This window comes from Falco cherrug, chromosome 3 (assembly GCF_023634085.1).
Source record: "Falco cherrug isolate bFalChe1 chromosome 3, bFalChe1.pri, whole genome shotgun sequence".
NCBI classification, from domain to species: Eukaryota; Metazoa; Chordata; class Aves; order Falconiformes; family Falconidae; genus Falco; species Falco cherrug.
In genome coordinates, this window is record NC_073699.1 from 99,665,206 (window position 1) to 99,683,713 (window position 18,508).

Below are 18,508 nucleotides of genomic sequence, written 5' to 3' on the forward strand. Positions count from 1 at the left end.
GGGAAGAATTCAAACATGTTTGGGATGCTTAATGGGAATTTTGATGACAAAAGAGGATAGAAGAAGCGGGATCAGAATCTTGACTCTTATTTACTTTCTCAACAATAAATGACATTAAAATAATTTTCAAGAGACTGGGGCAGGCTCTGGATTAGCTCCTGAGTGCTGCTGCAGCAGCATGCAGGCATCGCAGCAGCGGTGGTCTTTGCTCTCTGTAGGTGGGTTGCAGGGTTGCTATAAATCTGTGCAGTTTGGTGGAGACCACGACCTGGGGCGTACCAGGAGGTGCCAGAGCCACCCCAGGCTGCACATGCGGGGTGCTGTGTGAAGAGCAGCCTGCTGCTTCGGAACCCCTTGCTCTTCCCTTGCTTCCTCCAGCCTGCCTGTCCTTGCAGCAGAATCGGGCCCCCTGCTCTGCGCTGCTTAAGGACACGATGAAACGCTATGCCCTGCCATGCAATTTCAGAGATACATGCTCCTTTGTTTTCTCACACACCCACATCCTAAAGTGCTCATAAGACACAATCACACCTGGGTTTTTGAGCATCACAGATTAAGGTGATGTTTACTATTAAGTAAGGTAGGATTTTCTGCCCAGGTGACAGATCCTTGAAAACCCAGCGTGCCATCTGTGGGGCTTTTCATAGATTTATCTATTCTATTTTAATAGATTATCTGGAAGGTCATGAGATTCTTGCCTCTGAGGATTTGGTTTGAGATGCGGGTTGAGGAGAATGTCACCATTTTCACCTAGAGTTCAAATTCTTGGTCATGCCTGTACTTTTTTTTTTTCTTTTCCCGCCACCGGTTTGCTCAGAGTACATTAAGTGGAATAACCTCAGCACTCAAACACAGTTATTTTATCGAATTTTTTTGCATCCAAGGCTCCGGTCTTGTTCTCTGAACATTGTGGCAACGCATCATATCCACATGGTAACGTAGGTGACGTATTGCAGCAGACTGAAAGTAAGTTTCCAGCATGGCACTTTTCCTTCAGAAGATCTTGCCGATGCCCGAGGAACCAGCTTGGCAGTGGGAATGTGTCAATTCTGTCAAACTGGTGACGGGCACCAGCTGCTGGCAGCCGACGTGCCTGGTGCCCTGCCAGCCTGCCAGCTGCCCGCGGTGGGCAAACTGCCCGGCTCCCCACCTGGCAGACAGCGAACTGCCAGCTCCTCACCTGGCAACTTTGAAGAAAAATCCCAAGAAAGGTTTTCCAAGAAAAATTTGATGTTTCTGAATTTCTCTCCATTTTTTTAAAAATTCCAGATCAGAGGAGTCCGAGCAATTTCCAGCAGAGGGGAAAGTCCAGAGGCCCCACGACTCCTGTGTGGTTGCATCATCTTCCACCCACACTTGTCCTTCAGCAGGAATAGGAACTAATCACCACCCTCAGTTCACTTGCTTAATGTTTGTTGAAGAACTGGCACTTGCCACTAATCCTGTCAACTCAAACAACATCTTCTGACCAGTTCTGAAAAAGGGAAGAAAAAAAAAAAAAAAGAAAAAAAGGAAAAAACGAAAGAGTCAGTGGCTTCAAATTTGATTTGGTCCCAGCTTCAACGTGCAATTTTCCCCCCAGTTCCCATACTGGTCATGAAGACTAGTTTTCTTCTCCAGCCTTTTATTTCAGAGTTTTTTGTAACCAAACTTTAAACTCCTTGTTTTTTAAGATTACAAACTATGTCATTTACCTTTTTAACCTGTGTGTCTAGAAGAGCCACCTGCCCACCCCCCCTTCTGCGCAGGGCTGCCCCAGACGCTGCCCTCAGCCTGATCCATCCTTCCACTTTGACAAACATGACCCACATCACCCTCGCAAAACACCTCCTCCACTCTTCCAGCAAGTGGGTTGACATTTTTGCTCTGTGGTGACCCCGTGGGTGACGCTGCCCACCCAACCATCACTGTCACACTTCTCCATGGGGCCCGTGACTCCTCCTGGGGATGTTCCGTCCTCTGTAGGTGTTGACGGCCTCTGGGAAGGATGCCCTTGCAAGTACATTTTCCAAGGCCTGGTGCCTGCACGGCAGCTCCTTTTTCTTCCAAGCTCTACAGCTCTTCCCATCTGAAAACCTTTTAGTTTTTAGAAACCAGAAATCACTGAAAGTTATAACAAAAAGCCTTATCTTTCTACGGAGCTTTCCAGGGATATCCCAGAATTAAAAAAACAACCCATCTAACCAAACAAAACACCACCCCCCCACCCCCCAAATCACAATTTTCAGAGAAAAAGCTTTTCATTTGGTACCACGGGTTACTTCTCACGTGGGGCCTCTCAGGCTGAGCTGCTCAGCCCAGAGCCTGGCTTGTTCCCACCTATGCAGCGAGTGCCGCACTGAGCATCATGGACGCCCAACAGGCAAACTCAGGGCTGCAAATCTGTACTGTGAGATTCAATATAAAAAAGAAATCCTTTCTCATCATCTAACCTGAGCTTTAGCAGGGCGAGCAAGTAGTGCACCTAGCAACAGGGGCACTTTAAAATTCAGCAGGGATGCTGGAATAGCTGCTCAGTGGCAGAGCTTGTGCACAGCAGCCCAGTATCTGCACCTGCCCAAAGATGTGCCTGTGTCTTATCCAAAAAGCAAAAGCTGTAGGACCTCTGACTTAAACAAAGGCTACAGAAAGTTTCCACAGAAGGGCTAGAATGAGGCCTCCAAGCTAGAGAACCCCTGGCCTTTTTCCTTAGTAGTGCCACATAGCAAAGAAACAAAACCCCCTTTGCAATGCTGACCTCTTATTAGCGCAACCCATTAGCAGGCACAGTTGGTAATTTTGCTGTCTTGCCTTCTTGAGATCCGTGCCGCTGTCTGAACTTCAGGCTTTGAGAAAGCCTGGAGGACTGGCCAATTAGTGAGTAATTGATCTCCCCTGGGTCTTGGCTAAGGAATTGAATGTAAGCCCAGGTGAGTGCATGTGCCTGCGGTAGTTTGTGTTACTGCTTGTTGTGAGAGGCAGGAGGTGCCTGCTGCCTCTAGCAGCTGCTCCACATCCTGGATGCCACAGCTAGTGGGGAAGCTCCCTTGGGAGCCCTTGGATTTCCCCATGTGAGTGTGTCTGAGCATCTCATTGCTTGATTGGGTCCAAGATGGGGGTCTGTGGGTCAGGTCTTAGGGACAGGACTCTAGGGAGCATCCTGTGAGGGTGCCCAGGAGCAGCACTCTAGATAGTAGAGGAGATATAGAGTTCAGGACCTTGGGGCTAGCTCAGCTGGATGTCTCTTGAGAAAGCTTTAAGTTTTTTTTTAACTGTATCTGTTCTGATTTGGAGTCTTTCCCTCCTGGTCTCCCTGGGAACGCCAGGCAGAGCAGGCAGTGAGATATATGATGTGAAAGATCAAGCAAAGACTTGCCTTGATACCTGCTTCCTTGGGGGGTTGAGCTTTTGCTAAGCCCTCACTCTGCCCTCAGCTCTGCCAGGAACGGGGAATGCATCTGGTTTTTGGTGCGTTGTATTTAGTTTTGCTGATGTTTAGCTGTTGCCTGGGAGGGATGTTGTTCCTGGTGGTCTTTCAGCTAGAGAAGCCTTGCAGAGCATCCGCTACCAAAGCGAGCTGAAGTACGTAGGGTTACAGTGCCAGTGGCACGACAGTGGGCTGGTGCCATTTTAAAACATAACCAGAACAGAAAGGAAACTATGAAAGGAGGCTGGGAATACAAACAACTAAAATGTGACGGGCCCTGGGTCCTCCAGTCTGTGTCACTCACGAGTACTGGTATGACCAGGGAGGCAGCAGCCTGGGTTTAAGTGGTAAGATGGATGCTCTGGGCCATGGCCAGACCCAGGTCCCTCTCGGTGGTCCAGGAACCAGCAGAGCATTTCTGGCAGGGGTAGGTTGGCTGGGTTTTACACTGACCTCTCCTGCCTCTGAGCTGTGCCGTCTTCACACACCCCATGCCTCCCTGGTGTGTAGCGGGGGGCGCCTGGCCGCAGGAGGACTCTGATGGGCAGGGTGCAGGCTTGGGGTGGCTGTAGAAAATTTTTCTCCTTCGCTTTCACAGCAACTGTGTAATATTTCCTGCAGTAATAAGCGTTATCCTCTCTAATCCGAGGCTTCAGTCTGTATCATGTGTAGCTTTTGCAAGAAAAGATGCTCACTAGTTAAAGTGTCCTGATTAAAGTTCACCTGGTAAATATGACCATTGTACTAATTCTATTTATGAAGATGACTGATAGCCCATGTTACCGTAATTTATTTATTTTTTTTTAATTAAGCGCGTCAGTAACTTCACTCATGTCGGGTCCCTTGTACAGGTTTTGCTTGTGGGTTTTCTTTCTGCCTGTTCTCTCCGGTTGAGCGGCACAGTGCTCACGCCGTGCCTGCCCTGCGGCTGGGCTGTTTGGGGGCGCAGCAGTGGTGCTGAGCTGGCCTGGGGGGGGGGGACAGCCGAGGTGCTGGGGACTCCAGGCCAAGATGCTTTGAAGTGCAGGGTGTCTAACTGGCATCCAGGCTCCAGTGACCTCAACGCTTTTATCTAGTCTTTTCTTCTACCGTTGCACCTTGGGATGGATGTGTGTGTTTCTTTCGGGGGGATGGAGGGGTTTGGTGTGTTTTGGCTTTTTTCTTCCCCTGTGCTTCCACGACAGCTTAAAACCTCATCTCTGCTTGGTGGGGAGCACCTTTGCTGTGGTGCACCCCTGGCAGGAGTGGCTGAGATGCTCTTGTTGGTGCCTGCTGAGGACAACCTGTTCTGTTTGTGGATGGGGAGCCGTCACGCTAGCCAAAAATGAAGTCTGTTGTGGTTCAGCGTGTTAATCCTGTGGTCCAGCTGCTCCAGCAGACCGCCCTGCCTGACCACCGAGTGAGGGGTGAAGGTGCCACCTTGGCAGGGCTGTGCGGCTGTGCTGGAGCTGGTCTGGGACCAGTCCATCACTTGTATGGAGCTCGGAGAGGGGCCTCCTGCAGCAAGAGGAATTCACTCCTCTTGTTCTGAAATTTTTATGAATTTGTTATGGATTTGCTCCTTTCACTCCTCCCCTCCATTGAAGAAGCAACTTCTTTCAGTAAAGACCTGACCACATCTAGATGAGCCAGCAAAACTACCATTGTGCTTAAAATGAGACCAGTTCGGAGAGAAACTGAGGACTGGCTCCCTTCCCACCAGGGTGGAGGTGGCCCAGCCCCTGACACTCATGTTGGAAACGTGCTTATGCTCCTGCATTGGTGGTATTGTGGGATGCTGTGCCCAGCTTCCATGATGCCGTGGCATCTGCAAGGAGCAATTACGGACAGCCAGCTCCTTGCTGCTGGCACCTGCCTGCCATTGGTGCTGCACAGCTGGTGCCATCCACGCTGCTCCTGGGCGTGCTGGGGTGGAGGTGGCTGGGAGAGGTGACTCTGCTGAAGACAAGAGGTGGTGGGAAGGGTCTCAGGCTGCAGTGCTTCAGAAGATGCTTGAACACAATGGTATGAACATGGTTGTGGCAGCTTTTCCCAATGTCCTGGGCTCCAGCTGGAGGTCTGAACAGGGCATGTGGAAGATCCTTTACAAGGAGCATGTCCAGGTGGGGGCTGGAAGAGGAGGGAGGTCTGAGGGCTAGTGGGGGAGACCTGACTGCTGTTACCCCGGTGTCTGTCCCGCTTCCCAGCAGCTCCTGGTGGGGCAAAGCCCTTTTTCTGAGCCCTCCAAAGTCCCGTGGAAACCCAGGAGGGATGAATGTTGTAGAAAACACAAACCTGACTGCAGAGAGGGAAGAAAGAAAAACACATTCAAAGTAGGGAAAGGCAGATGCATGTGTGGGGGGAAAAAAAATCATGGGAGTAATATGTAAGGCTGTTATTTCTATGTTAATTTTGTTAAGATGACTCAGTTCAGCTGCCAGAGCTGAGGCATATGGGAACAATAAAAAGAATTCAAAAAAAAGAGAGCATGTATGTAAACAACAGGGGGTAACTCAGCAAGAGCTAAGCATGTGCTTTTTAGTTAATCAAAAGCAAAATCCTAATTCTAAGCTTCTGGTGTCTGGTAATCCCTTTGAGTATTGTGGTCACCCTTCCCAGCTGCAGCTGGGGTTTGGATGGCCTCAGGCCTGGGGCTGCGGTTGTGCCTGGTGTTACGTGTGTGTGTGTGTCCCTGCCCTGCGCCAAGTTTGTGCCTGTGGATCAACTCCTGTGGGACAGCAGCTCCGCAGGAGAGGAGCGCTGTGTGGCGGTGGCCATGGAGGCTGGTGAGCCTGCCTGCCTATCGCCCTCCATCAGCCTCATCTACAGCTGATGCCACCCAAGGGGGTGCCCGAGCCTTCCAAAGAAAGGCTAGTGATGGCTTTGCTATCTGAACAATCAGCACCTTCGCTCCCGAGGAGCTCCAGCAGACCCTAGAGGCTGTGCAGGCTGCGGGGACGGGGGGGGGGGGGCGCAGCAGTAGCATGGGGGCTTCTCCAGCCCAGGCTGTGATGGTGCCCTGTAGGGAAGTATGTGCCCCATCCTACCTCCCTACCAGGTATGTATGGCCCCAGCCCTGCACTGGTTTGTGCAGGAGCAGCACAGTACGCTGTGAATCCCCTGTCCACCCCTCCGGGAAGGCAAGTCCCTCTCGGACCCTGGGTTTTGTGTCAGCCCGTGACTGTAACAGTCTTTAAACTGAGCTCACGCGGGCGGGATTAGCAGTGTCGACTGGGATTACTTATGGCTTCTGTAGTGGAGGAGGTGTTATAAACCCCACCACTCACAAGCCCTCATTATACAATCATATAGAGTATCACTTTATGTAATTGTCATTATCTAGCTATTTATTTGTGTGGTGATCTCAGAACACCTGAGGTGACCAGTTTCTTCCCAGAAATGATCATGCATCAGTTTATGTGAAACTAAAATATGTGGCGGCCGTCCAAGGCCTGGAGAAGGGCAGAGATGATAAGGTGCTGGGGCTACAAAGGTCATTGCTTTGCTGGGGGAAGATGAAGTTATTCTGTTTTTTGCAAATAATGTTTCCCCCCCTCCCTGCCCTGACTCATTCTTTAAAATGACAGAATGGTTTTGGCTGAAGTTGTGCCCTCTGTCTCCTGTTACTGGATTTAGCCCATCCAAAGGTTCCTGTAAGGCCTGATGTGGGGCTGCCTGTGCTGTTGCTGGCTGCGGCATCCCCATGGCCTGCCTGGGCAGGGGACGGAGAGACTCCTTTATGTCCTGTAGGTTACATCAAGCAGCAGATGTATCATAGCTTCCTCCCCAGGATATGTTTTAAAAAATGGATGCTAATGTACTAAAAGGAAAGATACCATTTATTTTTAAACAGGGTTTAACTAGAAACCATTTGCTGGTGGTTTTTTGGTTTTGTTTTGTTTTTTTTTTTTTTTTTCACTTAAACACTGTGTTTTGGGAAAACAATGGGGAGAAGATGTACAAATCCAAGCTGGGAACGAGAGAGTATAAACTAAACCCAAATACAGCATCAGCTGTAGGACGATGCTGTTTACTGCTGCACACCCACGGTAAATCCATGGGCATCATTTGATGCATCTGTTATTAGCTGGTAATATGGAAGGTCAAATGCAGATAGCGCTGAGGGGAGACCCAGCCCACCACCCTGTCTGCACCCCTGAGGAGCACAGGGTGTACGATGTGCAGGAGAGGAGCAGCAGCAGCACCGGATCAGCAACTGCTCACCCGTGACTTTGTGCAGGGGAGAAAGTGAGTGTGGGAAGGGAGAAGGGGAGCAAGAGGGACATGGTGATGAGTGTCAGAGAGATTTGTCTTGTGCTTCTAAAGCATCTCCTAGCCTGTCATACCCACCACCACGGTGTTATCACAGGTTGTGCTACATCATCCCCGTTCCCGGGAAGCGGTGCTGCTGCCAGAAATGCTGCAGAGCGAGAGGGATCGATTGCTGGCTGCGCTCCTTGCTCTGAAGTCCTGCCTACATCACGGCATGGAAGCAACTTGTAAAGGAGGGATTACACGGGTGGACAGATGGAATAGGGGCCAGGAAACAAAAAGCAGGCTGTAATAATTGTCTGACTCGAAGGCAAACAAACCCAATGCGGGATTGTGGCAAGCTGATTTCACAAAGTGATTTAGCTGTTTTTCCTTGAATGTTGCCCAGTCTCTGCTGGGAAATAGTTGGTCCGGGCACACTGACAGGCTTTATCTGGAACTGGAGGTGACTCGACTTTGGAGGTGGTTGAGTGTCTGAGAGGTGGGTGTCCCGAAGCGGTAGCTCAGGGACTGGCAGGTGATAGACATCGTGGCACTATGACCCCATGGAGGACTGGACGTCTTGCTGAGCTGGGTGTTGGTGCAGGCTCTGCAGGGCACTAGATAGGCACAGCTACCCCCAGGGGGGTGGCATGTGGGGACCCTTCTGCCCTGCTGTCACAGGATGTCCCCAGATGCCAGGCGGGATGGGCCTTTCCCTCTTGCTCTGTGGATCCAGCACAGGGGTGGGACTGAGCCCTGTGTTGACATCTTGGACGTCAGCATCTAATCTTTTTTCCCTTCTCCGGTGTCTTCACAAGATTATTTTAGAGCCTGTATGGAGGCTTCAGGTGGGCACTGCTTCCCTGAGCTGACCCTGCTGAGCAGGGTCCTGGTCACTGAGCGCCTTCTGCCATGTAAGCCTTGTAGGCACCTGACTTGAGCATCCTCGTTGTGAATCCTTCAAGGATCATGGAAAGCTGCATTAATGTTCTTGTCCCTCCCTGTTCTCTTCCCCCACTTCCCCAAAACCTCTCATGCATGGTGTCAAGGAAGGGTGAAGCTGAGACACCAGACAGAGCTGTGTCCCTGCTCCAGACAGTAGAACATGCTTTCTCAGAGGTGCAGTCCTACCACAGTCATGCACTTAGCTGTGTCTGAGGGCTGTCTGCGGTGAACACAAGGGTCTCACATGGGTTACGGAGGGATTTGAAGCATGCCTGAGCCTGGGCTTGCCGCTTAGCTAATGGGGCACTCCATAGCTTCTGGCTCACCAAGCGCTGGCTCCACACGTCTGGGAAGAGAGGCGCAGGAGGGCATGGGGCTGTGCAGGCTGCCGCGTGGTGTCCAGCTGTCTGTTACCTGACCTTTAGCAAGAAATGGGAATAGAAATAGAATAAACTAGTGAGGTTTGGCCTTAAATGGATTCAGCCACAGCAATTCCCCCCCTTGCAGTGAGGGGGAGGTTAAATGCTGATTTGCATTAATTAATAATTTAATTTCAGCTGAGCTGTGCTTGGCTGAGTGCAACCCCTGCTGCCTTCCCAGGCTGTGCTGCAGTGGGCAATCCGCCGGCCAAATTTGCTCATATTTCCTCAGAGGTCCTTACATTTCCCAAAAGCCTTAATGCCTGTCCAAACATAGTTTAAATTTCTGGGATGATGCAACTTCCCATTAACTGAGTTAGGGGGTTCACCATGGACTGCTATGCACTTTGTGATGTCAGGCTCTGTGGGAGCAAAGCAGAGGTCCTTGCTTTTCACTAAGTTAGAGGATGTCTCTGAAATACTTCAGACATGTCTCTGTAAGGGAACTTTCACTATTACTTGCAGGAAGGGAACCTTTCCAAGTCTGGAAATAACCTGGCTTTCCCCTGTGTACTTTGAGGCTCTCTGGGGACTTTGCTGCTTTCTGCAGGCATGACCCAAGGCAGTGCCGGGGGGAGGGTGAAGGGGGTCGCTGATGCTCTGGACCCTCTGCCAGGCAGCTGCCTTCCCTGTGGGACAAAGCAGATGACTAACCCCTGGGTTAGTCAAGTACCAGTTTACAGCCAGATCTGGATGAGTGCTCTGTAACTGGAGAATCAGCCTCTGTGACAAGGGGCTTGGGATTGACCTTCCCGGCAGCTGCTAGAGAGCTGAGGAAGGCAGCCAGTACTTTCCCTTTTAGAAAACCAATATCTCTATCTCTGGGTGGGCACCGGAAAGCAGAGCTAGCCTTTTCCTGCAAAAAGGTTAACTTTCTTTTTGGCACGGGCTCTGAAAGGTCTGGAAAAGCCAGTGACTCCCTGCTGCTGCCCAGGCTCCCTGGGGCTGTGTTGGGTAGGGCAGGAAAGCTCGGGATGCTTGGAGGTGGGATGCTGCAGGCACACACCGGGCAGGGGTCAGTGGGGTCTGCTGCAGCAGGGTGGGTTAAATGCTGGGGAGAGGTCAGGTGAGTGAAAGGACAGCCTCCGAGGGAAACGGGGCTCTGCTGAACAGGTTCATCTGAAAATAGCGGTGGGAGGTACAACAGCAGACCAGCTGGGGCTGGGTGAGCCACCACAGGCCCCAGGGTGGGTTTTGAAGGAGCAGCTTTACCAGAGAGGGGGGCAGTGACCTTAATGAGGAGGGAGAAGCACACGTAGACAGTATGAAAACACTCCCTTTTCCACTTCATTTTCACTTTACTATATTCCCCCACACCTCTCGTCCTTAGAAACCCAATGCAGTGAAGAAAGGGGCCTGCAGCATTAGCAAAGAGGGGAGCGGGGGGCTGGGTTAGCTGGCCAAGCCTGTGCAGCTTGAAGGTATAAAGTACAGGTCTGGCAAAACAACCTTGGAGTATTCCAGCCTGCTGGCGGCACTGCCAGTTCTCCCACACTCACCACCTGCCATGGGACTGGGGCTCCAGCTGAGAGATGCTGAACCTCCCCACTGACAGCCCAGTCCCAGCTGCAGAAGGCTGCTGGTGGAGATGCTGGCTCCTGCCCCAGCACCTGGGGCAGAGCAGGCTGCGGAGGGGAGCGGAGCTGTGAGGTTCCCTCGTGTGTAGGCTGCTCTGGTCTGAGTGTCAGGAGCTGGGTGTTGGGGTGAGGAGAGGGCACAAAAAAGGATTTAGGTGCACATGTTGCTAAAGACATCTGATGTCAAAGGGGAAGTGTAACTTGAGCTTTGGCTGTCCATCAGATCTCCTCCAGTAAGAGATGTCCATCATCTCCCCTACTGCCGGTAAGGGATTTGCACGGCGGGTATTACGGATATGAGACTGGAGGAATAACTGGTTTCTGTGTTTCTGTTTACTTTCTGTGGCCGAATGCAGAAGAGGCTCAAGGCTGGTGCTGGCAGGTTTGGGGACCTTCACGAAGAGGCAGGCAATTGCAGAAGTGAATGCAGGGAACACGTGTTTTACATCATTTGGCATGAACATAAAGGATGGCTCTGAAATACTTCAGACACTTGTCTGTAGGGGAACTTTCACTATTATTATTATTTTTGAGATTATTATTATTACTATTACACTATATCAGCGCTGTGCTGTTGTACACCAAGGATTCACCTCAATACTGTCATTTGCCTAAAGGACGAGCTTAAAAATGGAGTGTGACAGATGATGCTGTACCCCAGTACAACCTCCTCAGCTTCTCCTGGGCAGTGCTTGAAGGGCCCTTATAATAATCTCTGAATGTAGCCGGTGGCTGTCATTGCTCCAAGAGGCTCATGAAGGGTGCACAGTTCAAAGGGCTACCCAGGTGGGTGCCGGTACGTAGCCAATAAAGCTGGGGAAAGCAAACCTGTGAGCAGCCGCCTTGCTCCTGGTTCTTGTGCCACGGAAGAATCTGAGCTCATTGTCCAAGTTTTAAACAGCCTGCTCCGTGTTGCTATTCCCCTCCCCGGGATGGGAGGCACCCAGTGTGCTGGCGCAGGTGGGATGTAGGATGTACAGAGAAGCTCTCACACCGCAGTGACCCTCCTGCCCCTTGGGAAGAGCTGTCATGGGATGTCACATGGGGAAGTGATGCGTGGCTGGGAGGGTGACAAAAGGTGTCTGTGGCTTGTAAGCGAATACTGAAAAAGGAATGAAACAAACCCAATGGGTTATCCCAGTTGTGCTCTCTCCTCTTGCCGTCCCTCCATCAGGCAGGGGAGAAGGGCATCAGGGCAGTGAGCCGGGGGGCAGGGGGCAATTCTGTTATGCAAATCAGTGTGGGTACATAAAGGGAAAGAGGTGGTTCTATTAGAAAACAAAGTGAAAGAGAGGATGGTGAAAGAAATGGAGGCCTTTGAGGTGAAGGAGGAGTGAGTTCACGGGGGACTACCTGCTTCAAGGCTGCCCAAAATTATCCTTGGGAGAAAACAGCCCCGCTGGAGGAGAAGAGATGAAGGAAGCGGGTCATGGCTGGGGCCAGAGGAGGCTGAAGAGCTTTGGAAAGGTCCCGGCTTGGGGAAGCAACACCAAGGAGACGTGGCCAGTAACAGGAAGGTTTGCAAGAGCCCATCAAGGAGCACTTTGCTGTCTTACACCGAGTGAGTATGACCCCTGCTGTTTCTACATGCAGCCTGAGAAAGCATCTACTAAAGAAAGCAGGAGCTGGCAGCAGAAAGATGCTCTGAGGAAGTATGTCCTGGTTTGGGATGGGCTGGAGATGTGGGTGTCTGAAGGCTCTTCTGACAGATCCCTTTCCACCACTTGGATGTACAGCATTCACTGTTGGGAAAGCAAGAAGTGATGTGGGGCAGGGGGATAAAAGGGGCAGAGAGAGAATCTGGAAATGGACAGAGCCCTCCGACGAGTTGGAGAGGCAGCACTGGCCTGCGCTGTGAAACTTGGCAAGGTTTGGGGCTCAATCTATTTGATTTTTAGCAGGCATGAAGGATGCTGTTGGAGGTGAAAGGTGCTGGACTACGGTGGGCAGCAAGCTGTACCCCAGGGGACAGGTTTCCCGAGTAAAAGGGATTAGTGCCCCTGGGGCAGGTGGGCTCCCAGCCCAGGGGCTGACCCTGTCCGAAGGCCGGGGGGAGCTGAAGACCCCCAGGCAACAAGGGGCCCACCAGGCTGCCAAGTGTAGGTCCTTGCTGCCATCTAGTGACTGTCAGGGCAACTAAAAATGTCAAAAAAAAAAAAAAAAAAAAAGCTTGGTTGTAGTGCCGGACTGCAACCGGAGCCGCTAAACTTGCAAAGTTCAACCAGCAGGGACATAACCCTGACACATCGTGGTCCTTCTGCTTTCTGTAGCTCCTGCAAGCAAACGGTGGGAAGCTCTGGCACTGTAAGATTTCGGTGGCTAATTAGTCACGAAGCATATATGTCATTGAGTAAGGTTATTTCCCGAAGTAGAGAGTAGATTAGAGCGGCCTTTTTTCCCCTCTGGTGCATGGCTGTGGACATGGCAAGGAGCCCCCAGGACAACCTTCCCTGAGGAAACGGGAGTGGTCTCAGTAAAAAGGGAAAAGGACCTTTATTTCTGAACTTTCAAGTGCTTCAGGCTCACCTAGTAATGATGGGCCGTGACCCATAAGATTATGACTTTCAATTTTTCTATGGAGAGGTGTAGGGAGGACATCACAAGGCAATAGGACGTCGATCCATCGTTTGAGATGGGTAATTGGGTTCAGAGATTTCTTGGCCCTCCCAGCTCTAGGAAATTAACAGGATGGCAATTCATCTTAACTTTCAAAACTGGACTCTTCTCCAGCTTCTATAATGATTTTCTACTGAAACCAAAGGGAGAAGTTCCTATAGATTCTGATTAGGCCAAGATTTCACCTTCAAACTTGGGAGTCCGATTACTGCTACTTCTGAAATAATAACACGGTGAAGAGAATACTTTTACCTTGGAATCATTTTTTGGAAATTTATCTGGAGCTTCTTCGTGTGTGCTGCTGCTGTGGCCTGTTCATCCCAGTACAAATATATTATGGGTCTGCAAACCTGTCTCCTGTGTCTCTGCACACCCTGTTACCACCTTGCAGGCTTCTCCCCTCCGCCTCCAGCCAGCGGCTTGCAAGAGCAGTGATGGAAACCGGGTATTACGAAGTGACTTCTCCTTGTACCCCTTCTCTCTGTGACATCCTTCCACCCAAAGCTTTGCAGGGAGGGAGCCCAACTGCAAGGGCTTTAGCTGCTGGGAGCAGGATGCCTAGAAATGCTGCAGGTATCCCATTTACCATTGCTTCAGTCTTTCTTGTTCCCTGGCACCTCAGGGAGCTGCGGTGCCAATGGTGATAAATCATTTCTGCTGCTTGTGTCCTTGGGGGCAGCTGTAGTAATTACTTGGAGTGACCCTTCCTTTCAGCCATCGTCAAAACCTTGCCATAATCCCAGAAGAGCTTAAATCCTTGATAGGGTGTAAACTGCTGGCACCAAGGGCAGTGCGTGTAGCCAAACAGGAATATATATAACACTCCAACTACTGCCCTCCAACCTGTGTATTTTTAAAACAAGGTTAATGATCTCTTGTTAAAAAGAGAACAAAAGTGCAATGGTCTTCAAAAGGTGGTGACTGTTTATCCATCTATCATGTTTTCAAGAATGTTGCCAGGGAATTGGAGATGATGGTCCCCTTCATTGGAGTCTGGAGGTTTCTCTGGACACACGAAGGTGACGTGTGTGTGACCTAGGGGACCTGGGAGCCCGCTTGGGTGAGGATGGGAGTGGTGAATCGGGACTGCTCATGGATCAGCCAGGCTCATGAGGAGATGGTGGTGGAATGCTTCCCCCCTCTGAAGGGGAATCTGTCTTTTGTTCTGCTAGGTTTGCTATGCTCTTCAAGCACTGGGGAGGTACAATATTGGACAGAGACAAAGTCAAAAAGCTCCTGAAGGTGTGCAGAGGACTCAGATGGTGAAAGGTGCACAAAAAGCAGAGTGCTCTCCAAAGAGCAACGTGCTTCCAAAGGTGAATGGCTTTCCACCCTGCTGCATGGTGAGGCATGTGGCATTTCCACCCCGCTACATGCACACAGGCTGACCTTTTCCTTCCCTGCCACATACTGTGGCACAGTACAACCAACAAAGCCTACCTGGGTTTGATGAACCCCTGATTTTTCCCGGTAGGAAGCATGAGAGATGTTCCTGCAAGCTTTTGAGCTGGTGGTTGTGTGTGGGGTGGCTGTGGAGGGTGCAGGGTGGTGGCAGCAGAACTGCTGCTGGACCCGGCCAGCTCCTGATGGCCAGCAAGTCATTCCTTTGCTGCCCCCATCAGGAGGGCAGCTTTGTGAAACATCTGAGCATACCACACCTCGGTTTTAATTCTGGAGCAGTGTGCTGTTTTGGGGGCTGTAGGCTAGAGGAGTGTATTCTCTGCATCAATGGAACTGTCACGGGTCATGCTTGGAGACCACGAGTTGCTGTGTAGGAAGAATTTTACAATTTCACTTGTCCCAGTGAGATTGTTTGGAGAAATGTAGCCCACAAATACCAGAGCCTGGGTGTGTACCACCCAACGGGTTTAATAATGGCATGTTAGGAGTGGAAAAGACTATTTCTCATGGAGCATCATCCAAAACCCTTGCTGTTGCACACCCGTGCTGCATGTTCAGACTAGAAAACAGACACAATTTGTAACAAGGTGTGTGTTTAACTCTTGGAACAGTTTGCTTGGGCAACATGGTGAATTCTCTGTCATTTGCAGTTGCCAAATCCAGACGTAATGTCTTTCCCCATATCATGGCATAACAAAACCATAAGTAATTGGGGTCAGGGCATAGCAAGAGCAGTGGCACATACCCCAGACTTACTAGACAATAAGTCTCAGCTGTTGGTGATATCAAACCCCAATGTTTGCAATATCTTCCTTGCAACTAACAAAGGATTCGGGGGTTTTACATTTCCAGAGCTGTTCTGTGTTACTTGTTGCCTTTTGCTGGAAGAAGGGATGGGGAGCAGACCCTAGCAGAGGTCACACTCAAGTTCTTGTCCTCTATCCCCTCTTCCCCTCGATATGTCTGAGGACACCAAAATTACCAACTGGTTTCAATGATCCCAAAAATTCAAACCAGAAGCTGACTCCAGTGAAGGCCCATCTGAGGTGGAGGCAAAAAGAGAGCAATTATTTTATGTACAAACTCCCATTCGCAGCCTTTCCTCACGCTAGGAACCATGTACGTGGCAAACGTTCAGATCAACTTCACAGCCAGCTGCATCATGACCAAAACCTGGAATTCAAAATTCCATGTAAAATTCACCAAAAATACCTGAAAAGAATGCTTGGCTTTAACTTGCATGGCAGGCCAAAAGCTGTGCGTGTCCTCTGGAGTTTGGGTATATGTGTGTAAATTAGAATTCTCTGACATTGCTTGAATTAAATGAGTGGATTAAAAAAATAATAATAGCCTGGCTTTGTCTGGAAAGGATGCTAGAAGATACAAGTTGGACAAAAAACCCTAAGTGAGATTGCTGAAGTTTTTGTATCAAACCTGAAGACCCCAGGCTGAGATGCTAAGAAAGGAAAAATCACAGGCTTAAAGTTTTTGCCCGTTGTCTCTTCTCAGTCACTGGGGCTGGAGCTCCTCAAGCAGAGGGTTTGATTTCAAAGTATGTAATTTTTTGCTGTGTTCAGCTGCCGGGGTTTAACTTGAGGGCAACCTTCTCCGGAGGAGGAGATATCCATGACCTCTCGTGGTGGATACATACAGGAAGAAAACAGATGCGATCATGTTGGTTGTTACCATTGTGATCCATTTATTCCCAGCTGGAGCATTCCTGGGGTGAGAGGAGCAGCCAGAGGCACCGGCAGCTGCGTCCCCACAGATTTGCTTTTCTGTTCCACTTGTTGGAAAGGGACTGGCTTTTCTTCGCTGGGTCATGACGCCGTACAGGTATTTTAAAATAATCAGTGCTTCTACCTGGATGATGATATTTTGTCAGTCTTCCCTGAGGCTTTACGGGTCTGAAGGCATGCTTGCTTTCATACAAATGAGAATGATTTTGCCCTTGAAAGCCTCATTTTTTTCCAGTGCCCTTGAGGTAGAAAGCAATGATGGCTTGCACCAGCTTTGTCCAGTAGTTCTTGCAGCAGGTAAAGAGGGAGAAATTCCTGACAGGGTAATCCTAACCAGCCCTAACCATCTCAGCAGCATTAGCTAGAGTCCTTTGCTTTGTGCCCAAAGGGAGCTGCACCTCTGGGCACTGCCAGAGCACTGCCGAGCTGGCTAGTTGGGAAAGGAGCTGGCCCTGCCCAGGGGACGGCTTTGGCAAACCCAGATTTTAACCATGGGTGGATTAAAAATGTTTCTGACTTTAACATTTGTTTAGATAACCCATCAAATCAGAAACTGGACGTTTCTTCAACCTCCCCCAAACCGTGGATGCTTGCAGAAGTGGCGTGGCCGGTGGTGTGAGTGGCCGGTGGGTACCATCCTGGCTTTTCCGCAGCCATGGCAGCAGAGGGGCTCTGCAGCAGCGGCTCAGAATTGCATGGACCCAGGTGCGTGGGTGGGCTGGGAGTCTTGAGCAAAAATTCGTCTTTTGGCCTCGCTGCCATTCAGCTGTGCCAATGGGACCAAACATGGGAACGGCAGAGCTAACCTCAGTGTTGCGGATTTGATCTGCAACAGCGACTTGGCTCGAGTTGACCAGAGGCTTGGAGCATCCGTTTATTCAGGATTACCTGGTTCCTACTCGGAATGGCTCGCTTAGAGTGGGATTTGGTGTCTGCGGGATCTGCCTGGGCAGGCAGCTCAGGGCTGGTTGATAAAATGCCTGTATTCTATGTCTCCCTGTTTTGCAGAGTGAATGACATCCCTTAAAACAGATTCTCATTGAAGCCTTATTTTACTTGGTCATATTATAGCTAAATACTGTACATATTTTATTAAGTATATAAATACTCTTGATGAATTAAGTTTATTTATATTAATTTACTACTAAGATGCTTGATAAATGCTGCCTTCAACTGCATATTGACATGTAGGAATTTTTTTGGTGTGAACGTATTTTGAGTCCTGTTACACTTCTGCCTGGTGCACAGTGGGATGCGAGTCCCAGGAGCCCCCAGCTGTGCCCGTCGCATGGGCCATTGTCACCATGCTGCTCTCTGGCTGGAACGAAACCGCCTCTGTGAAACCAGGCTGCATCGCCCTCTCCTCCGGGCGTCCCCCCTGCCGGTCTCTCACCAGCCCTCAGTGCTGGGGCGGGGGCTGCCGGGAGCCAAGGCTGGAACTTTGGCACAGTTGCCTGCAGCAGCAGCTGGCGGAGGTGCAGAGCTGTAGCTGGGCTTTACCTTCACATACATTTTGCTTCCACAGGAGACCAAAGAGAAAGCTTCTTTTCCCCCTCTCTTTAGCTTTTTTGTCTCACTTCTTTCCTTTGCTTTTTTTTGCTTTCACTTTTTTTCTGCTTTTTTTTTTTTGCTTGTTTTTCTATTGCTTGTTTCTCTTTCTATTGCTTGTTTCTCTTTCTATTGCATGTTTCTTGCTTGTTTCTCCTTCTCTTGCTTGTTTCTCTTTCTCTTGCTTGTTTCTTGGTTGTTTCTCTTTCTCTTGCTTGTTTGCCCCCCATTTCTTGCTGTTTCCCCATTGCCGTTTCTCCGCACAGAGCAGACCAAGCCCGCCCATCCCGCAGCACTGCCAGCTGAGGCTGTATCAGACAATCCTGCTCACAAGGCCTGTAAGCCAGTGCCGGTGCCCACCTCCCTGGCTGCACGGATGCCATCCGCTCCGGCCCCTGCTCCTCTTCTTGCAGTGCAACCTGGGCTCACAAGCTTTATTGCAACTTGATGTTGCGACTGCTGCCGGCATTGTGAGTTGCTGCTTGCTTGGGGTAGTGTTAAGGGATGCTTGGTACACTGAAAGTGATGGATATAGGTTGCTCCATCCTTGGCAAAGCCATCCGTGTTTTGCACGGAACAGCAATTCCACTGCGACGACCACCAACGATGAACAAACGCAAGCCG